The sequence below is a fragment of the Oryctolagus cuniculus genome, chromosome 10 (genome assembly GCF_051225735.1).
Source record: "Oryctolagus cuniculus isolate XC-2025 breed Fujian yellow rabbit chromosome 10, ASM5122573v1, whole genome shotgun sequence".
Lineage (NCBI taxonomy): Eukaryota > Metazoa > Chordata > Mammalia > Lagomorpha > Leporidae > Oryctolagus > Oryctolagus cuniculus.
Genome location: NC_142876.1, coordinates 57,130,721 through 57,155,684, shown reverse-complemented (window position 1 = coordinate 57,155,684; position 24,964 = coordinate 57,130,721). Strand labels below are relative to the sequence as shown.

The 24,964-nt window shown below is 44.4% G+C and overlaps 1 protein-coding gene across 2 annotated transcripts in view; it reads left to right on the top strand.

Moving 5' to 3' along the window:
• The window catches only part of COLEC12 (collectin subfamily member 12), a 205,655-nt gene that overhangs the window by 103,408 nt on the left and 77,283 nt on the right, over positions 1–24,964 (top strand). The gene's annotated exons all lie outside the window — the stretch shown is intronic.

The following is a 24,964-nucleotide window of genomic DNA, read 5'->3' as shown; positions in this document are numbered from 1 at the left end:
GTCGGGGGCGTTATGAATGAAGCTGTTACAAATATTCATGTACTAATCTTTATGTGAACATAAGTCTTCTTTCTCTATCAATGCTTTAGTTACCTGAGGTCTGAAGATAGTAAATAGAATTACTACCTACCTGGAATGAATTCTTCCTACCTGAATGCAGAATATTTCACTCAGAACATTTCACTGCTTCTCTGTACCTTAAAGCTACTGTCAAAAAGCCATGGGAGTGGCTGAATTAAAAATAGTAAATGGAAAATTCTAAAAATAAATCATTGGTAAATTTTAAATTGTAAACCATTCTGAGTAGAGTGATAAAATCTTGAGCCTTTCCACCTTTGTCTTGCCTGGGATGAAAACCATCCCTTGTCCAGCACATATGATGTATGCATGGCAATTTGTCACTAAACTGTCTCTCTCTCTCTTTTTAAAGATTTATTTGTATATTTAAAAGGCAGAGTTAGAGAGAGGCAGGGGCAGAGGCAGAGGCAGAGGCAGAGAGAGAGAGTGAGAGAGCAAGCTTCCATCCTCTGGTTCACTCCCCAGATGACTACCATGGCCAGAGCTGAGCCAATCCAAAGTCAGGAGCCAGGAGCCAGGAGCCAGGAGCCAGGAGGTTCTTCTGGGTTGTAGCTTCTTCCATGCTGTTGCAGGGGCCCAAGGACCTGGACCATCTTCTATTGCTTTCCCAGGCTATAGCAGAGAGCTGGATCAGAGGTAGAGCAGCCAGGACTTAAGCCGGTGCCCATAAGAGGTGCCAGCACTGCAGGCGGCAGCTTTACCTGCTATGCCACAGTGCCTGCCCCACTAAGCCATCTCTTACCATCTATTGTGGTTCCACAATGCTTATGTTCAAGTAACTTATTTTATATAATAGTTGTGTGAAAATACAAAAGTAGTGATGCTGGCAATTTGTATATGCCTGAAAGAAGCCATAAAGTGCTTTCTTTGGTGGAAGTTCTTAATAAGGAAAGGAAAAAAATCATATGTCAGGGCTGCTAAGATATACAGTAAGGACAGTTCTTTTTCTGTGAAAGCATGAAGAAAGAAGAAAAAATTCCTGCTAGCTTTGTTGTCACACCTCAGCTTGCAATAATTATGGCTACCATATGTGGTCAGTGCTTAGTCATTCACCTCACCTCATCTCTTCATGTAAGCATTGTATCTCACATCATCACAAGAATAGTACAAAGTATCTTGAGAGAGAAAACACATTTACATAACTTTTATTGGAATATATTAGTATACTTGTTTGGCCTCATTACTGTTATTAATCTTTTATTTACCTCATTTATAAATTAAACTTGATCATATGTATACATGTTTAGGAAAGATACCCTGTATTTAGGGTTCATTACTGTCCATGGTTTCAGACATCCACTGGGGATGTTGGAACGTGTCTTCCTTGGATAAGGGAGGAATGCTGTACTTTCACCCCTTCTGTACTGTTCTGTTTAAAATGAGTTCTAGTTGACAGTATATGAATCAAACTTTTATAATCCAGTCTGTCACTGTATCTTGGTGTTTTTTTTTTGTTTTTGTTTTTGTTTTTTTTTGTTTGTTTGTTTTTGTTTTTTTTGACAGAGTGGATAGTGAGAGAGAGAGACAGAGAGAAAGGTCTTCCTTTTGCTGTTGGCTCACCCTCCAATGGCCGCCACAGCTGGCATGCTGCGGCTGGCGCATCACGCTGATCCGATGGCAGGAGCCAGGTGCTTCTCCTGGTCTGCCATGGGGTGCAGGGCCCAAGCACTTGGGCCATCCTCCACTGCCTTCCCGGGCCACAGCAGAGAGCTGGCCTGGAAGAGGGGCAACCGGGACAGAATCCAGCACTCCGACCGTGATTAGAACCTGGGGTGCTGGCGCCACAGGCAGAGTATTAGCCTAGTGAGCCATGGCGCTGGCCTCCATTTTTATTTTCCCAATGATTTTTAGTGTATCCCTTTGCACATTTTTTAGTGGTTTTCGGTGCTACATTATGTACCTGTATAATTTATCAAAGCCTGCTATTGACATTTTAATAGTTTAAGTGAAATATATAAACCTTGCCTCCTTTTACCCTTCTCCATTTATAATATATTTTTCCTAAATATTTCATCTACATACACTTAGAACTAGATCAGTTTTTTAATCTTAGTTTCACCATCAAGCATAATTTAGAAAGCTCAAGAAGAAGGGGGTGCCCATTCATTTACCTGTGTTTTTGCTTATCACACTCTTCCTTCCTTCATGATTTTCCAAGTTTTCTTCTTTAGAGAGAATGTCCTTTAACTATACTTTCAGAGTAGGTATGTTGCTAAGAACTCTTCTTAGTTTTCCATCCTCTGAGAATGTCTTTCATTCCTGAGTGATATTTTTGCTGGATACAGGACTCTGGGTTATCAGTTGCTGCCATTACCTCCTGGCTCCCATATTTTCTGATGAGAGAGCCACTGCCATTTGAATTGTTCTTCCCTACAGGTAAGATGGTGTTTCTCTCTTGCTGATTTCAAAGTTTCCTCTTTGTCCTTTATTTTCCGGAATTTACTTTTCATGTGTCTTGGTGTGGATTTCTTTGGCTTCTTCTGTTTAGGGTTCACTCATCTGCTGACTCTATAGGTATATACTCCTTGCCAAGTCTGGGGAGTTTTCAGCCTTTAATTTTTTTCCTGTCTAGCCCCTCCCCCACCTCCCTCATCCAGGACTGTAATGACACATATGTTAGGTTTGTTGTTGTTGTTACAGTCCCATAGATCACTGAGGCTTTGATCATTTTTACAATCTCTTTTTTCTCTGTTGCCCAGATTGATAATTTGTACTAGTCCATGTTCAGACACTGATTCTTTCCTTCTTCCCTCTTTTCTGCTGCTAAACTCTTCCAGTAAGTTTTTCATTTTGGTTATTTTATTTTTTAGTTCTAAAATTCCATTTAGCTTTTATTTAGGACATCTATTTCTTCTCTGACACAGATTTTTCTTTTAATTTACTTATTTGAGAGGAAGAAGGGTGTGTGTGTGGAGAGAGAGAAATCAGTCTTTCATCCACTGGCCCATTCCCCAAATGCCCACAACAGCTGGCACTGGGCCAGGCAAAGCCAGGAGCTGGGAACTCAGTTCAGGTCTCTCACTTGAGTTAGGAACCCGATTATTTGAGCCATCACCACTGCCTCCCAGGGCCTGCATTGGTAGGAGCTGTAATCAGATATCAAAGTCGTAAGGAGTCGGGGCAGCTCAACCAGTGTTTAAACACTAGGCCAGATATTTCTCCCGTCTATTCTGAGACTGCCATTTATTTTCAGGAGCTATTTTTTGGTTTGCTTTAAACATATTCATAATTTCATGGAAGCAGTTTATTGTGGCTGCTTTAAAATCTTTGTCAGGTAATCCTAAAATCTCTGTCATCTTGGTGTTGACGTCTGTTGATTGTCATTTTTCATCAAGTTTGAGGCCTTCCTGTTTCTTGCTGTGGCAAGTGATTTTAATTGAAAGCAGAAGATTTTTGTATTGTGCTTTGAGACTGGGGACTGTATAGAAACCTGCTTTCAGCGGCTTCCTCTGCCGTGGCTTTGGTTAGGGCAGGTTACTGCCTGGGTGGAGGCGGAAGCCAGGTGTCATCATTGCACCCGCTGTATTCCTCATTATTAAGCATTCTTCATGGGCAGGGGTGGAAGTTCCAGCTCTCCTATTGGGCTCCTATGGCATTGCCATGGAAGTAAGCTTGTTACCTACTAGCAGTAGTGGAAGTCCTGTCTCTCCCCCTTGGCATTCTCTCCACCCACCACTCTCCCGAGGGTGCAAAGACACCTGATGTCAGCCACACAAGGGTGGAATCCTAGGATCCCCACTGGAGCTTTGCTGTGTGGATGGAGGTGGGTTCACATTTTATTCTGTGGTGTTGGGCTGGAGTGGAGCATTTGTTTGAAGGTTTTCTATCTCACTAGGCTACCCCTATCCTGAAGAGAACAGGCTTCTGTGAAAGCGGTGGTGTTTTAGTTTGGTTTGGTTTTTCTGTCTGTGCGCTTTGGTGTTTCTAGGGTGCTGGCTTCTTAAGCTGTAAGTCTGGGGTAGATGAGGCAAAAACAACCCAGCGATGGGTTGTTCTGGGGGTCCTGAGATCCTGAGCCACCTGCCTTTCTCTGCCTCTGAGTCTTCTTGTGTGTGTTTTCTATCTGATATGCAGAGTTTTAGTTATTATACTTATCTGGCGAAGTGGGGGAAACTGTCCCTTCATCTTCCGGAAGTGGAAGTTCTAGAGCTTTCATTTGTAGTCAGCTTGGGTATTTTCAAGCTCAGTATTTTATGAATACGCTGCACAACGAAGCAAGCCAGAAGGCTGCAAAACCGCCTGCAGGAAGCGTTTGTTTCCAGGGTTTATGTAAGAGGAAAAGTGTCTGTCACGTGTGTGGCATTGGCACTTCGTGCATAATTTCAGTTAATCCTCAGAAGAATGCTCCAAGTGGGATGTTATTAACCCTGACGTGCAGAGGTGAGAGCTGAAGTTCAGAGAAATGAAGTAACTTGTTCCAGATCACAGCTCGTCAGTGGCAGAGCCAGGACTTGAAGCCAGTGTTGCCCACAGTTTTCTGCCTGCTCCGGGCCTCTGTCAGCCAGTTAGCTCCCCAAAGACAGATGCTCTCTCCTGCATATTCTGCATATGTACCCAGGAAATCCAGGCAATCTCAGGCCAGTTTTCACATAGGTGAAACATAGTCATATATGTTTGGTTATGTGCATAAGTGTAGGTACAATTTTACAGTTACAGAGGAGTTCTATATTTAGGATAGGTCATTAATAAATATTTATGATAGCAAACTAAGGAATGACTAATATTTATATGTTCCAATATTGCTATAAAAAGGTGAACTCATAATAGATCCCATATGTGAATAAATACCTATCAAATCATAAATAAAGAATTCATTGATGAATTTAGTAGGGATGCTTGCTTTTGGGAGGAAGGAGACATTTCCCTTAGAGCCTAAGACATTTCAATGCAGAATATCCAGATAATTTTCTTTAGGGTTTAAAAAATATTTGATTCCACTTAAGATGAAGAAGCTAATACTAACTGTAGTACACAGTCATTTCTAAGTCCAGCATTTCAACCCCCATTCAAGTGTAAAATATCTTGTTGTGGCAAAATTCTTTTCTGAAGAGCTCAGTAGACTGTAATGAGTTTGGATCTATTTCCTGTCTCTGAAATTTTACTTAAAGAAGTCATCTTAAATCTCTTTCCTCCCTCCATTTTTTTGTTTTCCTCAATATTTGGCAATACTTGAATACCTTGGAGGGTTTCAATTTTGAGACAACTATGAATAATTCAAGCTTAAACTTGCATTCATTTTTTTCCAAGTTCAAAATTGGACTTTTTTTTGGCTGTTTATGAACCATAGAAAGTATTTTTGCATGAATCTTGATGTGAATGGAATGGGAGAGGGAGCGGGAGATGGGAGGGGTGCAGGTGGGAGGGAAGTTATGGGGGGGAAAAAGCCATTGTAATCCATAAACTGTACTTTGGAAATTTATATTTACTAAATAAAAGTTTAAAAAAGAAAGTATTTTTGCGAGATAGTGATTGAAAAGAAATACTGTTAAAGGAAATACAGCATGTAGTATACTATTTATTGAAAACATACGTGTATGGCATTACATGTATGATGAAAATATTTCTGATTTGCAAATTTTAAGAGTATCCTGCCCCTGCTGAGTTTGGAAGAACAAAATGACACTTGCTAGTATCCTGTCTGGAGCCAGGCACTGTTCTGGCTTTTAGAATATCATCTGTCACATCATTATACAGGTTGACTTTCCCTTATCTGAAATGCTTGAGACACTAAGTGTTATAGATTTTGGAGTGTTCTGGACTTCAGAATATTTGAATATTCTTTACTGGTTGAACATGCTGAATCTGAAAATGTGCAGTTGAAAATTCTCCAGGGCTCAGGTGTTTGGCCTGGCAGTTCGGTGCCAGTTAGGATACCATACCTCACACTGCAGCATCTGGGTTCAGTGCACAGCTCCAGCTCCTGATTCCAGCATCCTGCAAGTGCAGGCCCTGGGAGATGGTTGTGATGACTCAAGTGGTTGAGTTCCTGCCACCCATCTGAGGCAAGATAGAAACAAGAATCACAAAATCCAGCCACTCCTGACCTGACATGTATTCATCTCCCACCCAAAGACATCAATCTCCAACTATGTGTTGCTCCACCGTGCTCCAAACCAGTCAGGAGCACAGAGAGTTCACACCCTGATCACAAAAGACTTCCTACTATCCCATCAGGGTCTTCCCCAACCCCACATGCATGCCCCAAATAGCTGATATGACTAATATTTGACTTTTTTTAGGGAGACAGTGGTGGGCAGCACCACCACTTTGATCATGTTGTGTACCTACACAAGACCTGGTACACACCGAAGCACCATATGCCAAGGGGGAACCATCACACCTCCCCACCCGATGAAAACCTCTGCCCAGTTCCCCTCATTGAGTGCATTGGTGGATCCTTTTCCTGCTGTGCTGTCTCCGTTGTGCTTCAGCATGAGCCACAGTAAACCTTGTCTGAGTTGCACATTGGCCTCTTACCAATTTCTATTACAAGAGAATCAAAGTACCTTGGATTGTATCACTGTGGTCCCTCACTGTTGTGGGCATTTGAGGAATGAAGCAGAGGATAGGAGCTCTCTGCCTCTCAAATAAATCAATGAAGTTAAAAAAAAGAAAAATGAGGGGCCGGCGCTGTGGCATAGTGGGTAAAGCCGCCACCTGCAGTGCTGGCATCCTATATGGACGCCAGTTTGAGTCTCGGCTGCTCCACTTCCAATCCAGCTCTCTGCGATGGCCTGGGAAAGCAGCAGAAGATGGCCCAAGTCCTTGGGCCCCTGCATTCTTGTGGGAGACCTGGAGGAAGCTCCTGGCTTCTGGCTTTGGATTGGCTTAGCTCCAGGCATTGTGGCCAATTGGGGAGTGTGCCAGAGGATGGAGACCTCTCTCTCGCTCTGCCTCTCCTTCTCTCTCTGTGTAACTCTAAGTAAATAGAGTAAATAGCAAATCTAAAGAGTAAATAGTAAATCTTAAAAAAGAAAAGAAAGAAAGAAAAAAAAAGAATCCAAAATAAGAAACTTTTTGAGCATCATGGCCTTCCGGGAATTTCTGATGACGGTATTAGGTGTGCTCAATCTGTATCTACTTTTCCAGGTTGGAAATTAGGGTTCAGAAAGATTAAATAATGGAGTGATAGAACTGGAGTTGAACCTACACTTCATGATTTTCCCAAGACACTATCATCCACACCATGCCAAAAGCTAAGGAAAACTTAACCTCTTGTGTTCTAAACAAGAGTCATTAAAAATTCATTTCCTAGCATAGTGCCAACTGGATTCCTTCTGTTCATCAGTTGTATTCCTCATTCACCCAGCCATTTATTCTATTTTTGTCCTAGTCCAAAGTTTTGTGATTCTGACAGTATGTCAAAATCACCCAAGGAGGTTTTTAAGAATATAAATGTCAGGGACCTACCACTGCCCAGAGATTCTGGTTTTGTACCTGGGGTGGGGCCAGGCAGCTATTTTCAGACTGTGCAAATTTCTGGGTGAGGTCAGCACTTGCATCCACAGAGTGAAACAGATTGCTCTCCCTAGCACCAGTGGGCCTCATCCTGTCAACTGAAGACCTGAATAGAAAGGAAGGAACTCCTCTTGCCAGACTGCCTTTCAGCTGGGACATTGGTTTTTTACTTTCTTTTTAGCCACCAGTAGTCAGTTTATTAAAATCGTTGGTTGGCTTAGCCATCTGCAATGGTGACTGCAGCCTCTTCTCCTGGCTCAAAGCTGAAGGAAGTGATCTGCTTAACCTTCTCAGAAGGGCTGTGCAAGTCAGCCCGAGGATTCTCACCTGGAACCCATCCCACGTCTTAGACCTTCACCACAGGGTGTTTTCTTGCAGTGACTCGCAATGTCTTGGTAGGCATCCAAGTTGGTCCTTTCACTCCCAGATCCTGTGCCTTTGCTCCTCTGATCAAGTCAGCATGCACCTTCTCCGGGGACTTGCCCTTGTGGCTGGCTGGTCAGGGTGACCTTAATTCGGTGAACAACCTCCTCTGGTTCCACGGGCAACTTGTAGCCCGGCTTTCTGACCAAGCTGTTCCTCAGCGAGAGCAAACAGTGGTGAGTCAGGAGCAGGAGCAGGCAAAAAGACGCTTTGCAGCTTCCGCATCTTCCCCCAGAAGGTGGTGGTTTTTCTTACCTTTGAACTCAAACTGAAACATTGGCTCTCTCTGGCTCTCGAGCCTGCTGCCTACAGACTGGAACTTACACCGTCAACCCCTTCATTCTCTAGCTTGCCCGGGCAGATTTGAGACGTGCCAGTCTCCATCATCTCTCAAACCAATCCTTTGCTGTAGAAGCACACATCCTGTGGGTTCTGTTGCGGGTCAGTCTGCTAAGGGGCCTGGCCACATAGCCAGTGCTGAACTTGGGGTCCAGAGCCGAGCACTTAGTGAGGCAGTGATTAGCCAAAGAGACAAGAGAAAGATGAATCAAAGTGGGGTGCAAGACAGTCCATGGGAGCACTTAAGGGCTGAGCCCCAGCCTGATGCTCTCCCAATGGCAAGCAGGTGGTCAGAGAAGAACATGAGGTCAAAGGGTCAGAAGCAGGCAGAGAGAAGGAAGGAGTAAGTTGTAGTGTTCTGTAGCACAGAAGGGTGAATCAAGTTCACGACAACTTATTATATATCTCAAAATAGCTGCAAGAAGGGATTTCTAGCATTTCCAACACAAAGAAATAATAAATGAGGCGATGGATCTGCTAATTACTCTAATTTGGTCATTATACCTTGTATATGTATATTGAATTATCATACGGTATCCCATAAATAAGTACAATTATGTGCCAATTAAAAATGATAATAAAAACCTTAAAAACCAGGGTCAGAGCCCAGTAGATGTAATCAGAAGAAGATCAGATGGTCCTTAGTCTCACTTTAAACTCATGTGTGGCTCCATCCTCTCTTTTGATTATTGTGTTCTATTTAACAACACAAGTTCATGACTTGGTAACTAAGTAAGACAAAAAAAGCCTTGGTTTAAAATGCCTTATGCTACCTGGCACCATAAATAATTGCTACTATACTGATAATATCTTCAAGCATATGAACTAGCCCTTTGGAATTCCATATCTTTCAACTAAATTTTATTTCATTTTAGTGTCTTTTCTGTAAACAGCAAGCTTAGGAATGATATTTTTGTTTTACCATTTGCTTCTTTTTTGTTTGGCCACATTTTTCCAAACTTTGAAAAACAATTGCTCATAAACAAACAAAGCCACAGGAGTTATTTCAGTTCAAGAGAAAAAAAATTTCAAGTGATCAAAAAAAGTCACCAAAGTTCATCTAGCAATGCTTTTGTTACTGTATTTCACTAGTGCTTCAGTGGGACCATGTGTGAAGATAAAAGATTCATAGTTTCCATTTCGTGCTTTATTTTCTGATGTTTTTTTTTTCCCATTGCATTTTACCTAAATATAAATAAGCAAAAAGCCAGGAGTACATTTTGAAGAAAAAGGAAGCTGTCTTTTGAAGGGTGACTTCAAAAAGTTGGTAGAAATGTGTATTATGAAAAAATTGTGATGGATCTCAGAATTTTTTACATCAAAACAAACTTTTAATTTCATTTTCTACAAGCTTCTTATTTTACTTATTTTTAAAATTTACTTTATCTATTTTTCATTTGAAAGAGTTAGAGAGAGGGAAAAACAGAGGTCTCCCGTCCACTGGCTCATCTCCCCCAAATGGCCACAATGGTCAAGACTGGACAGGGTCAAAGCCAGGAACCAGGAGCCTCACCTGGGTCTCCCACGTGGGTGCAGGGTCCTGAGATTCACACAAATTAGAGCTGGAAAGGGTTTTGAAGGTTATTGGATGTCCCCACACCCTCATTTTAAAAAAGATTCTATTTATTTATTTGAAAGGCAGAGTGAGAGGGAGAGGGAGAAGCAAAGGGAAAGAGAGGGAGAGACACCTAGAGAGAGATCTTTCATCCATTGGCCCACTCCCCAAACGCCCATAACAGCCAGGACTGGACCAAACCCAAAAACAGGAGCAAGGGATTCCATTCCAGTCTCCCAGCTGGGTGTCAGGGACCCAAGTACTTGGGCCAGTATTTGCTACCTCCCAGGCATTAGCAGAAAACTGGGAGCACAGCCAGAACTTGAACCAGGCACTCTGATGTGGGATGCAGACATCCAAAGCAAGGGCTTAACCTGCTGCACCACAGCACCCACCCCACCACACCCTCATTTTATAAGTGAGAAAGTCATAAGCAGTGCTAGCACCACAGTTGAACCCAGACCCCATAAATGATGCTTTATGATGTCATGCTTTTGCTGTTGCAGAATGGAAGCCATTGTTGGAGCCAAGTGTGAAGTCCTCCAGAAGGCACAGGGCCGTTTCAGGCGTGCTTGAGTTCTAGGTTGATGTGCATGTAGCACAGCTGGTTCTCAGCTGTTCTGTCCTGCTCCCTGAGAAAAAAAGGACTTGCAGTCTCATGTAACATGAGGCAGCCAGTCCCATGCTCCCAGGAACTCTTTTCAAAAAATGATTTTGAGCATGTTCCCTAAGGTCGGTCCCTCCCTCCCTCCCTCTCGCCCTCCCTTCCTTCCTATTCTAAGATTGATTGCTATTTACTTGAAAGGTAGAGTGACAGAGATGGAGAGAGATCGTCCATCTGTTGGTTCAGTCCCCAAATGGCTGCAATGGCCAGATCTGGGCCTGGCTGAAGTCAAGGTCCAGGAACTCCATCTGAGTCTCCCACATGGTTGGCAGTGGGCTAAGCACTTGGGCTATCTCCTGCTGCTTTCTCAGGTGCATTAGCAGGGAGCCAGATCACAAGCAGAGCAGCCAGAACTCCAACCAGCACTCCAGGATGAGATGCTGGCATCGCAAGCAGGAGCTGAACCCCCTGCACCATAGTGCCAGCCTCTGACATATTTCTTAAAGAATCTCTGTGGAGTGATCGTCTAACTTCGTGAAGAACTTTGAGGTGCCAGGAGACTGTTGTGAATCTAAGGTCAGTGCTGGCGTAACCTCTGCCCATTGAACTCCAAGACTTTGGAACCGAAACAGTCACTGAACACTGAGGACAGGTCCTTGGCAACAACTAGGAAGTGTTCTTTCTGATAATACATGTACTTTCCTGAGCACCTAAGGAGCCACAGAGCATTTGGCCTTGTGAAAACTTGAACTGTTTTTCTTGGAATAAGGGTTGAATCCCTGTAAAGAAGCCAAAGGTAACCATGTTGCTTTGAGTGGCAGAGTTGCTGGAGATTTTACGGAGAAATAATTTAAAAGAACAGCCAGTGTGAGTGGTTACAGATCTGAAGGATTATAATGCAAATAGAAATATTTGGTTTCACTCATGAATAACCAGTTTAGATCCCTAACTGCTAAGAAGGTGGTAGCAAGCCCGCAAGTGCAGATGGTATGAAGAAGGGCCTATGCCTTTCCTAGGTCTGCATTGTCGAGTCTCGGTCCAGAGACATTCACGGGAAGGCCAAGTCTACCTTTCATCCAACTCTTGCCTTCCTATGTTCTCCTGAGGTCGCTGTTTCCATGGAGAACAGTCACAAGGAAAACAAAAATGTCCGTTTTTTAATCTCGGTTTCATGAGGGATAAAGAATGCATCTTAACAAAATAAGGAAAGCAAGTTTATTTTTCAGGAAGCTGGAACATATGTTTCCAGATGCTGCTTTGCTCAAAACCTCAGGGAAAGAAGTAATTTAGGCTATGTCTTTAAAAAAAAAATACACACTCAAATTGTTATTTCTTAAAACAGAACAACAAACCTTCCCAAACAGTAAATGTTGCCAGGACAATAATAAATAATGGCATACATGCCCATCTTCAGAAACACATTCAGTCACGTTCACGTTCTAACTTCGCACAGCCCGCAGCCATGTGCTCGGGCATTTCTGAGATGATTGAAGACACCCATCGCAGATGTGAGTGTGCGTGTCAGGATTCCAGAACCACAGGCTGCTGCGACAGCCCATCACTGACACACAAAGCATGACTGAGCTCTCTGGGTTTCCACCATCCAGCTGAAATAGCGCCCGAGGGAAGGAAGTACCTGGGGTGAAATAACCCTACTAGATGCCTAATAAAGAAGAAAGGAAATGTGCCATTTAAAGCTTGAATTGCTTTATTGAAACATCACCAAATCTTACATGAAATACAATGACCTTTCCACTGCCAGAGGAGAAATTGCTCAATTCCCCTGCATGCCCTGGGCCCTCTCTTCTGTTAAGTTTCATTACATGTTTAAGTGTATGTTATTGGTCATTCCAAGTGCATGAACTTCCGACAGCCTAAAAGGCTCTGTTTACACTATAAACCGATGCACACAGTAGTGGCGTGAGTTGGACTGGATGTTGCTCCATGTACAGCAATGCTTCATTCCTCAGTACTCAGAGGTTTATCTAGGATAGCTCTTGTCTGGGCCCTTTCTGTCTCCTGCATCCCCACCGTCATCTTGCAGGTTCATTCCTCCCCACCAGTCGCAGCACATCTGCCCTGGGGACTCCAGTGGCGATGAAAGGGTTAACCATTTATACCAAGAGAAAGCTGAAAGTCATTGCTAAAACTAAATCATGGGATTGTTCTGTACACCGAATAAATACAGCCTCCCCAGTCCTCCTCCCCCAATTTTCAACCTTTAACAGGGGTTGCCTGAAGATTTAGCCAAGAGCTGGGGTCTTTATTAGGTTGGGCTTGTCCCAAGCCAACTGTGGAGCAGATGAAAATAAATTTCCCGAGTGCTCCACCACAACCCTCACCGCAGCTGTCCCTAGTCTCTTTCCTCTGATGGTGGTCTTTTGGGGAAGGGGAAGTGAGAATCTGTTCCTTCCAAACTCTCAGTGTCAACCCCAAATTTAATGACTCTACTGACTGATAGCAGCACAAAGGCTCGCTGTTCTCCAGTGCACCTGCATTTTAGCCCAGATTAAAAGTCAAGGTCAAGCAACAACTGCCAGGGAGACGTAAGAGAAAGCTTCACGTGAGAGTAGAGACTGCGTGGGTACCATCCTCCGCCGTGTTCCCTGCATCTGACACTTAGGAAAGAGGGCAACAGGTAGCTGCTCATGGGTGACTCAGTCAGTGGAGGCCTTGACCTGGGCTGGCCTGGCAGGCACGGATTCCAGCTGGCAGGAACAGTCCCTGCAGGCAGGGGCACAGAGCTGCCCACTGGAGAATGAGAGGCATGCTTTCAAGTTCATCGCTCTTCGGTTCTGTTTTGGTCTCCTTTTGCCACACATGCAGGACCTCAGCCACCACAGCCATCTGAAGTTCAGTCCATCAGTAGCGTCATACCCTTAGCCTGAGATGAGCCTGATAGGAAATCTAAACCTCAGACACTGCTGTGTATTTTCTGGATAGTATTTCAGGTTTGGGGTTTGGGTTTGGTGGTTTTTTTTTTTTTTTTAATTGGTTTTGCTTTTGAAACAGTGCCTTAAGCTGCTGACAGAGTAGCCTGGTGTGCATGGGTGGCCCTTGCATTGCCTTGCACTATTTGGCCTTATTCTGCTGTATTATCCTGGTAATAAGATCAGAGGAATTTGGATATGTTTAGGTTAGGATTTCGGTCTGGATACAACGTATAGACAGGCCTTTAATTCCCTCTTCCCGTCTTGCATTATCTAAGTCCACGGACACTTAGAATCTGTTTATAAACATCTCCAAGTAGCATGAAAAGAGGCAGCGTGTGGATGTGAGGGAAGAGCTGTCGGCTCACGTGTTTCCCCCCAGAGAAGCCTGGAGACTTCAGAGGCCTCAATCCCTGTCTTCTGTAACAATGGATTTCCTTGGACTTCGTGTGGAAGTCCCTGAGTCAGGTAGTTCGTGGGATAAGTCTCCTGCCTTTTCCCACTCGTGAGATGTTCCGATGACTGAGTCTTCCCCATGACTCCCTTCCCTGGCCCAGACCCACTCCCCGGGAAGCTCGAGTGTGGAGAAGGACCAGGCTCAGGAAGGTGTTTCCAGTCACTGCAGAGATGGCCCCGGAAGGGTCTTCACCGGCCACGTTGGAAATCACGTTGTGTTTTTACCGTAGAAGTGGATGGGAAGGAGGATGTGTTGCTGGTTCCTTTCATCTCGTGGGGGTTGCTTTTCTTGGATAAAGTTGCAGAATTCCTTTCACACTAGAACTTGAGACCTCAATGTTGAAAAGGTAGGTAGCAGCTCTAAGTTTTTCAAACCCAGAATGAAGTGACAAAATCCATTTGCTGGAGGTGTTAAGACTGGAGGTGTGACAAGAGGCAGTGAGGATGTAGCGCACGGGGGATAGCAGAGCCCTCCCCAGCTTCTCAGAGTAGGCGCTTGTGGGGCACAGATGTGTGCAACAGGCACGCATCTCTACTTAGTTGCAAATAAGACAGCTAGACCCCGTCCTTTTGGAAGGATTTAAGACATCTGGACAGATTTAGTACCTGCAACTTCCCTTCCGTTTCTAAAAAGTACTCAAAACCAGAAATGAGGTACAGGTGGACTCAACTGTGAAAGTGTTTCCTGGAGCCCACAGCACTCTGCCTCTGCTCCAGGCTGGATGGCATGAGTGAGCCCTAACTGAATGGGCCAATCTGTAGTCTTGTCTCCAAAACAAGGACAGAGCATATACTGTGCCTGGTCATCTGTACCTGGTTGAATGAATTGACTGGTTGTCTTATCTAGTTTTAGCCTTCACAGAATGAGCATATGGCTTAGAAAGACTACTGTGAAAGAACCATGGATTGAAGATGGCACCCTGGAAACCAAACAAGCAAAAATGGAAATGGTAGCCCTTCTGCTACCCCTCCCCCAGACTCTTGGCCAGCCAACCACCGTTACCAGGTAGAAACAGCCATGGTCTGATTTGATTTGCCAAGCAGTTGGCCAAAAACCAAATCATTCAGAAGTATTAAAATTTACCTAGGAAATAGTGATGAAAATTCATATTTATAATTATTATATTAGATCTCACTCAAAGTATATATTGTGCCTTGAACTACGAAGTAATGGTAATGGCCTAGGTAGATAATTTATAAGTTGTCAAAGAAAGAGTAAATAACAAGTTTGGGAGATATACAAGTATGAGGAGTCTTCAAAAAGTTCACGGAAAATGCGTGATATTGAGGGAGACACTTGGTGCAAGTGAGACGGTGGGGACTTGGAGAAAGTGCGGGTATCGATTTTGTTTGGTGATGAGGACTTTTTGAATTATTGTCTAAATGTCATTTGTTCCCAGATACTAAAAAGCTCTGTGTTTCTTACTCATTCCCTGCTGCCACTCTCTTTCTAGAGAACGCCGGTGTTGGAGTCCTTACCTTCCCAGGCTGGCTAAGAAGCAGAGGGTTAGTTGTGACTCTGGCTGGGAAGTGACAGGAGAGCTCACAGGAGGCTGCAGAGGGTGTTGTCTCCATTTACAAACCTGTAGTAAAGTAATCAGACCTAGCCGCACAGGGAGCCCAGGCCAGCTCCTTGGCCGCTGTCTCCACGTGCCGTGTGCTCTGGGTCGCAGAGGGCCGGTAAATTGCACCATAATGGCTGGTTCCTCAACAGGAGTAAACATGTGCTTTGAGTTTTCCAAGTGAGTCGGTCACTAGCTGTGAGATAAATGCTGATAGCAAGCAGATGTGACATGTGCTTTTCAAGAGCCACAGACAGGGGATTCAGGGACGGGCACCTTCCACGCTCTTTGAGATGATGGGCTGACACTGAATGGGGCCTGCTCCCTTGAACAAGAAACATTGGGTGGTGGGTGATTCCCCCCCTTCTTTCTTCCTCTAAGAGGAATCTACGTTTTAAGCCCTAAATGTAAACGTGTTCTGGCTCCAATTTGTCGGCTGACTCTAATCGCCTCGGAACTTATATAAACTCTAGGTGAGTAATTCCCCTGAGTACAGTACCCTCTTGGAATGCATGTGCTGTGAACTCAGATTAAACTTTTAACCTCACATTTTTCTGGGAAGGATTATTATCCATGTTTTTGTTGTTTAAAAAGGCAATCAGAAACTCAAGAATGTCTGGTGCTCCCAGTGGTTGAGTCAGTCCCCCCTCGCCTGAGTCTTTCGTGTGTGCTGTGCACGCCTGGGGATTAGGGACACCCTTGGCCTCCCAAACATGGGACAAGAAGGCCTATTGGGCAGGAATCAAGGGCTGCAGTGCCTCCTGCCTTCCCTGTGACACTCTAAATAGAATTGTGAACCGTTCAGAAAGCCCTGTGCCCACCCAACCTAGCTACAAAAATCCTGATAGCTTTTTGCTAATGCATACCATGTGCGAGTTGCCAAGTGACATGCATAATGCCATCGTCAGCAGAGCGTGAGGTCTGAGTCCTAGACTTCTGTCGCATTCTTCCCTCCTTGGCTGTCACTCACCTTGTCTCTTTCCCCCAGTTCCTGGATCAACAGATGTTGTGCTCTCTAAGACTCTTTGGCAGAACAGTCCCATCGCCATCCTTGAAGATACGACATCTCTTTGTAACCCTTGTCATCCCTGTACCCATTCATCACTGGCTCAGACATTTAACAGAGTCAGTTAGGCCTTCAATACTAGAATCACTTTTTTCACTGAGTTGGCACTAATGAGGGAATGAGCAAACTGGCTTATTCTCCCCAATGTGTACCATTATTTGTATGCAGTTTTCATTTGATGATTCCCAAGGGGCAGCTGGCTTGGTACCATGGGAAGAACAGTGGGCCTGGAGGCAAATACTGGTTCCCCTGCCAACTCATAGGGTAGCATGGGCAAGCCAGTGTATTTGACAGGGCCCCATTTGTAAAATGAAGGTGTGGGATTCAGTGGTCTTCCTGCTGAAACAGTCATGAACCCATTAGTTTTAGTGAAGTTTCAAAGAAAAGTAAACATCAAACAAAAAGCAAGACCAAGAAATTGCCAATGCAAAAAATTCCTGCTTAGTGTGTTGAGCATACTCTGTTTTGATACAGAATTTTACTGTCAGCGCTGTGATGCCATGTTCACATTCTGTTGCATCATCCACTGGATATTTTGGGATTCTTAAACAAATGAGAAACACTGTTCTAGCACTAGAAGAGCAAGGGAGGCTATGATAGCCTTGTTTCCACCCCAGGGTTTGGAAACTTGATTGACTGACTGGTTGCTGGTGCTAACTTTTTTTCAGTACCAAGGTACCTTGCACCCCTCCTCTGAGCTCCTCTTCTCGATCCTATAGAATCTCAAAACAGAATCAGGCATGTTTTTCTGTATTCCTAGCTTCATTTGATTGCTCTTTTGCTGTTGACCTCATCAGTAATCAAGCAGCTAGAATTTTACCAAGTATAAAACACCTCACAGCATTCCTGTCTCCAGAAGAAAGTTAGAGGATTGTAGTCTAAGGAGGGACTGTTGCGTCCTTGATATCTTAAACACCTCCACCCATACCTGTGCCTCTGAAAGCCATCAGCAGAAGCCCTGTGAATGTTGAAATGCATCTTGTTGGCTGGCACCGCAGCTCACTAGGCTAATCCTCCGCCTGCAGCACCAGCACCCCAGATTCTGGTCCCAGTTGGGGTGCCAGATTCTGTCCCGGTTGCTCCTCTTCCAGTCTAGCTCTCTGATGTGGCCCGGGAAGGCAGTGGAGGATGGCCCAAGTGCTTGGGCCCTGCACCCTCATGGAAGACCAGGAGGAAGCACCTGACTCCTGGCTTTGGATTGGCTCAGCGTGCCAGCCTTAGTGGCCCTTTCGGGGGTGAACCAACGGATAGGGAGACCTTTCTCTCTGTCTGTTTCTCTCTCACTGTCTAACTCTGCCTGTCAAAAAAAAAAATGCATCTTGTCGTCAGCCTTGGTAATGTGCTGAAGAGTCCTTCATATTGGTAGTAGTAGAATAGGAGTGTTCATGACTGGCTAACTTTACAAACATTTGTTGAGCATTTATTATATGTTGGGAACTCAGGATACACAGGTAAATGTAAATGATACTGCCTAAAGGGAGTTTTATGATCCAGCAGAAGACACCAATGTGTGCTGGGATGTGCTGCTGGGGTAGTGTCCTGAGGTATAATAAGTGTCACACTGCTGAGTTGGAACAAAGATAAGTACTATGAATCTCACTTGGCTAAGAGATAGGTAAAGGGTATTCCAGGCAGAGGAAACTGCATAGGCAGGTGCAGAATAACTTGAAAGTCCATGGAATATTCAAGAAATTATGAGGGTCAGTGCGATTGGATCGCAGATTCATGGTAGAAAATGGCAAAAAAGCCGGCGCCGTGGCTCACTAGGCTAATCCTCCGCCTAGCGGCGCCGGCACACCGGGTTCTAGTCCCGGTCGGGGCGCCGGATTCTGTCCCGGTTGCCCCTCTTCCAGGCCAGCTCTCTGCTGTGGCCAGGGAGTGCAGTGGAGGATGGCCCAGGTGCTTGGGCCCTGCACCCCATGGGAGACCAGGAAAAGCACCTGGCTCCTGGCTCCTGGCTCCTGCCAGGATCAGCGCGGTGCGCCGGCCGCAGCGGCCATTGGAGGGTGAACCAACGGCAAAAGGAAGACTTTTCTCTCTGTCTCTCTCTCTCACTGTCCACTCTGCCTGTCAAAAAAAATTTAAAAAAAAAATGGCAAAAAAAAAAAAATGGCTGGAGAGATAGATTGGAACCTTGAAGAGCCTTATGCAGAGCTAGTGAGTTAAATACAAACTTGTTCTCAAGAGATTCAGAAGAAGTGATGGAAACACACAGTACATAAAGAAGAAATTTGTGGCTGGCGCCATGGCTCAATGGGCTAATCTTCCGCCTGCGGCACCAGCACACCGGGTTCTAGTCCTGGTCGGGGCATCAGATTTTGTCCCAGTTGCTCCTCTTCCAGTCCTTCTCTCTGCTGTGGCCCAGGAGTGCAGTGGAGGATGGCCCAAGTGCTTGGGTCCTGCACCCCACGGGAGACCAGGAGAAGCACCTGGCTCCTGCCTTCAGATCAGTGCGGTGCGCCGGCCACAGCGCACTGGCCGTAGCGGCCATTGTGGGGTGAACCAATGGAAAAGGAAGACCTTTCTCTCTCTCTCTCACTGTCCACTCTGCCTGTCAAAAAAAAGAAGAAGAAGAAAAAGAAATCTGTGGGGCTGGCTACACTGTGGTGTAGCAGGTTAGGCCGCCACCTGCAGTGCCGGCATCCCATATGGGTGCTGGTTCGAATCCTGGCTGCTCCACTTCCAATCCAGCTCTCTGTTATGGCCTGGGAAAATGGTGGAAGATGGGCCAAGTCCTTGGGCTTCTGCACCCATGTTGGGACCAGGAGGAAGCTCCTGGTCCCTGGCTCTGGTTGGCACAGTTCCAGCCATTGTGGCCAAATGGAGAATGAACCATCGAATGGAAGATCTCTCTCTCTCTCTCTGCCTCTCCTCTCTCTGTGTAATTCTGATTTTCAAATAAATAAGTAAACCTTTAAATAAAAAAAAGAAATGTGTGATATATATACAATAAGATTAAAATTCATATTTATAAACTATAAGATTTAAAATTTTTCAGTAAAATATTTTTAAAAATTATAAGATTAGAAAATTCAATCAGAAATATAAAAGATAAAAAGAACATAAAATCATTAGCAGTTCTTCATATATAGTCAAGAACAGTTATTAGGGGTGGGAATGTGACCCTGACCCTGAGCTTCCAAACTCCAAAGCAAAAAGAGAAATAAATAAATGTGCTGTATCTATAAGAAAAATAGCCAATGACTCAAGAAACAGGCTTCTCCTGGAACTCAGAGTCAAGGGAAATTCCTCCATTAATTCTCGTCAAAAGTTGAATGTGGGAAACAGTGGAAATTTCTTCCACAGACTCCCTATGCTAGTGATTTTTTTAGGACTGTTTCTTGTAATGTCCCGCAATGCAAGCCAGTGGCGTAGTGCCAAAGTGTAATTCAGTAAAAGCCATTCTACACAGGGCCAGAATGGTTCAGTCTAAGCCTGCTGCTTTTACTTGCTTTGGCTCAATGTGTGCACACAATTTAAGGTATCTGGAGGAATAGGTATTCTTCATGTCTTTTAGGCAATCATCCATGAATTTTATTTCTTACAACAGAGCTCTTAAAATGTGGTAGACAACAGGCAGTGAACTTAAGCTTCTATTCATTGCAAAGACCTCAAAAACAAAAGAGTTTGAATCTTGCGTTATATAACAAAGGAATCTTTTCCAAAGATATTTAATCATGAAAAGGAAGTCATTGGTCATTCTGGACTAATCGAGCTCAAACTGACCTGGCATTTGGGTTGGGGCATTAGTAAAATTCTCTAACTTGGCAGTGTCTTGCAGTGAACTCTAGGCTGAAGTTGGGCGCATAAACAGCCCCTGGGTTATAAGAAGCAAAGCTGTGAGCTGAGCATTTCTTGTGATTTGGGCCTTTCCTTTAGTAGATAAAGCAGTTGTGTGAAGCACAAATGTAGGTGAAAAACAGGGGCTGGGGGCATATGTGTGTGTGCATGCACACGCACATGCACACACTTGCATGTATCATTTTGCTTTTGTCCCAGAAGGCTGTGACATCTGCCTATTAAGACAGGAGCTAAAAAAGGGTGTAAATTTTTCCAAACAAATAACACATCCACATTTTTATGTAAAGATGTATTTGTTTATTTATTTGTTTAGAAGACAGAGATTTTTTAAATTTATTTATTTGATAGATAGAGTTAGACAGTGAGAGAGAGAGAGAGAAAGGTCTTCCTTCCGTTGGTTCACCCCTCAAATGGCCGCGCTATGGCCGGCACTGCGCCGATCAGAAGCCAGGAGCCAGGTGCTTCCACCCTGTCTCCCATGAGGGTGCAGGGCCCAAGCACTTGGGCCATCCTCCACTGCCTTCCCGGGCCACAGCAGAGAGCTGGACTGGAAGAGGAGCAACTGGAACTAGAACCCAGTGCCATATGGGATGCTGGCGCCCCAGGCAGAGGATTAACCAAGTGAGCCATGGCACCAGCCGAAGAAAGAGATCTTCTATCTGCTGTTTCACTCCTCAAATGCCCACAACATCTAGGGCTGGTTAACACCAAAGCCAGGAGCCTAGAATGCTATCTGAGTCTTTCCTAAGTGAGTAGGAGGGACACAAGTACTTGAGCCATCAGCTACTACCTCCCAGGGTACACATTACCTGGAAGCCCATCTAGAAGCAGAGTGAGAACTTGGACCCAATCTCTCTGATATGGTATGCAGGCAACCCAAGTGATGTCTTAACCATTGCACCAAATGCTTGCCCCAGTTTATACAATTTATAAACTATATGTCCATTATTCCTATCCAGTAACTCATTTGAATTAATGAAAAACCATGTCCAGGACTGATGATAATTCCTTCAAACAGATGAGAAAACTACAAATTGAGTGACTTGGTGTGGATGTTGGGTAAAGGAACCAGGATTGCAACTTAGGTCTTTTTTTAAAAAAAGACTTATTTATTTACTTGAAAGTCAGAGTTACACAGAGAGAGAAGGAGAGACACACACACAGAGACAGAGAGAGAGAGAGAGAGAGAGAGAGAGAGAGAGGTGTCTTCCATCCCCTGATTCACTCCCCACATTGCTGCAACAGCTGGAGCTGCCCTGATCCAAAGCCAGGAGCCAGGAGCATCTTCCCAGTCTCCCACACAGGTGCAGTGGCCCAAGGACTTGGACCGTCTTCCACTGCTTTCCCAGGCCATAGCAGAGAGCTGGAAAGGAAGTGGAGCAGCTGGGACTCGAACCGTTGTCCATATGGGATGCTGGCACTGCAGGCAGCAGCTTTACCCGCAATGCCACAGTGCCAGCCCCGCAACCTAGGTCTTTTAATTTTAGTATAGGAGTCGGCGCTGTGGCGCAACAGGTTAACGCCCGGGCCTGCAGTACAGACATCCCCTATGGGTGCCAGTTCATGTCCCAGCTGCTCCACTTCCGATCCAGCTCTCTGCTATGGCCTGGGAAAACAGCAGAAGATAGCCCGAGTCCTTGGGCCCCTGCATCTGTGTGGGAGAAGTTCCTGGCTCCTAGCTTCATATTGGCCCAGCTCTAACCATTGCAGCCGTTTGGGGGATTGAACCAGTGGATGGAAGACCTCTCTCTCTGTCTCTACCTCTCTCTGTAACTCTGTCTTTCAAATAAATAAATCTTTTTTAAAAATTTAGTATGCTTATTTTTCTACTTTTCCATGCTCACCTGACGTCTCTAAAGAAGGTGAATTATAGGTTATAATATATATATATAATATATATAGCCACCAGACTCCCATAGCAGCTGGTGATCACATAAATGGCCCCAGATATAGACAGTGTAAGAATTTGTTCTTTCCTTTATTTACCAAACTTACAAATTATATTGCCACATGTGTGTGTATATGTATGTTATCAATGTGATGTAAGGTTAGTTTTACCAGCATTGTAGAGACTTTAAATAATCTTACTGATATTCAACAGCCAAATTTTCCCAAAGGCACTTACTCATTGTAAATACAAGGATGAACTAGAACTCCTAAAGACAGTTGTTTCTCTGAGTACTAAACATAAGTGAAATTGATTATTGCTATCTTCTGCATACATTTTCAGTGCACATCTAAAAAGCTGACTAGTTCCTTTGATGTGAATAGAAGTAGTGGCTATTGATTGTTTTCTCTTGGTTTTCACTCAAAATGCGAAGATATGAAGTAAATGGGGACGTGGATCTCTGCAGTAGCAATGTACTAAGGTGTAAATTAGTGTCCCAAAAGACAGGACTCTTTTCCCTGTCAATCAAAGTGCTTAAAACCAGAGAGCCACAGGCACTCAGGGTGACACTAAAATACCCCCTAATTTAAAGCCAGGGAGGGGGTATTCCAGATCTCAGTCATGTGGGTGGACCTGGTCACACAGCACAGGTTGGGTGGGTATTCACTGAAAAATAGACACTCTGATGCAATTCTTGCCAACGTTTTCCAAAAGCAACCCAGCCCCAGAAATGATCAGGGGAAAATGTTTCCGAATGTTCTTTCCTTTTCTTTTCTCTGTTTGGGCACACACAGTTCCACTCACTCCATTTCAGTTGGCACCTGCACATGCTCCAAAAATAAGAGAATGTGTCATCTAAATCTCCTTCGGCTCAAGACACTGGGATTTACAGAGGTGGGATTTGCAAAACACAAATGGCTACGCAATAAGTAGCCTTCTTCACTATAAGCCTACATATTGTTAGAGACCAAGTTCATGTTAGGGTGATTGGAACAAGACCCTCTGACAGCCCAGCCTGAGAGTTTGGTTTGGAAAGCCAAAAGAAATGACTTAGCAATAAAACCAGAAATTCAGATTCAACAGTAAAAATAAAAACAGAACCAGTTCCTGTGGACACACAGCTTCCCCAAACCACTGCGTGGTCACTTCTCACACACAGAACACACAAGTTTCCTTCTGTTAGGACAGTGTCTGCAGCAGGCCAGGAGAGTCCCACGTCTATGTCACCTGCTGCAGACTGCGACAAGGGCGTTAGGAAAACAGGATCTTCTTGTTCTCGGGGATTTCAATGCATGCATGCACCCATGGAGTCATTTTCATGGTTATTTAAAGGTCATTTAGCACAGAAAAGACTCATTTGCTGAATGATCCTTACTGCCTTGAAACCGTTCATGGAATATACCAAAAGCACCCACTTTTTTTTTTTGAGTCCCAGAGAGTAATTTCTGTTTTGAAAGGGTCTAATTCAGATTTGCCTTTGCACCTCCTTCAGAAGTGGCTCATAGGAAGAGAGGCGTCGGCCAGCCCGATTCCATAACACCCTAGTGTTGGGCAGCTGGGCAGCTTCCCGTCCCAGGTATCAGGAGCACCTGAGGCTTGCTCTTGGGAAGCACGTGAATGCCCGCTCCCTCCCCCCATGGCATCCTGGGAAATGCCTTGAGAACTGCCTCTTGTTGAGGTGGCACCCTGTGAAATAAGTCTCAGAGTGCTTTGCTCTTTTGACTTGTGCTTTTAGTGTTGTTTTTTTTTTTTAATCCAGCAGGATCTTATCTTTGGCCTTGGTTAGAACAAAAATGAAAACAAAAGGAAATCATCAGCAAGCTGTACATAGGTCTTGTGGATACACAGTAGAAAACAAATTTGCATTTGGGTGAGATCTGTGAGTGTAATTTTGACCACAGAGAAGATTCTCATGTTCACGGGTCAGACCCAGGAACCTACATTCTAAGGAGGGGCTGTGCTGAGTCTGTGGGTGGTGCCAAATGTGTCTGGATTAGTCCCATTTAGTGGGGAAAGACTGGGGATGACTTGACTTGTGACCTCTTGGTGAGATTTTAGAAGCCCAAATGAGCCTGATGTTATGGTGTCTTGGAGAGATCCATTTTAATATATATAAGTGTAGGGTGTGTTCCTTTTCTCTCTCTTTTTAATTGCTGCATAATATTCTTTTTAAAGATTTATTTGAGAGGTAGAATTGCAGACAGAGAGAGAGAAAGGTCTCCATCTGCTGGTTCACTCCCCAAATGGCAGAAATTGTGGGAGCTGAGCTGATCCAAAGCCAAGAGCCAGGAGCTTTTTCCAGGTCTCTCACATGGGTGCAGGGGCCCAAGGACTTGGGCCATCTTCCACTGCTTTTTCAGGCCATAGCAGAGAGCTGGATCAGAGGAGGAGCAGCCAGGACACAAACTGGTGCCCATATGGGATGCTGTTGCTGCAGGCAGAGGCTTAGCCTATTATAGTCTGTAGCAGTGTGTGTGTGTGTGTGTGTGTGTGAGAGAGAGAGAGAGAGAGAGAGACATACAGACAGAGACAGAGAAGTGGACACACATTTGTCCCTCAGAGCCTGCTGGAAATGATTTCAAAACTTCTTGTGGATACTTATGTCTTTTATATAAGAGTAAATGTAGTGCTATTTGAATATAACCAATGCACATCCTCCCCCATACTTTAAATCATCTGTGGATGATTTACAGTGCCAAATACAATGTAAGTGCTATGTAAGTGGCTGTTTTAACGTGCTGGTTAGGGAGTAATGATAAGAAAAATGTGTGCATATATTCAGTACAGAGGCTTTTTTTTTTTCA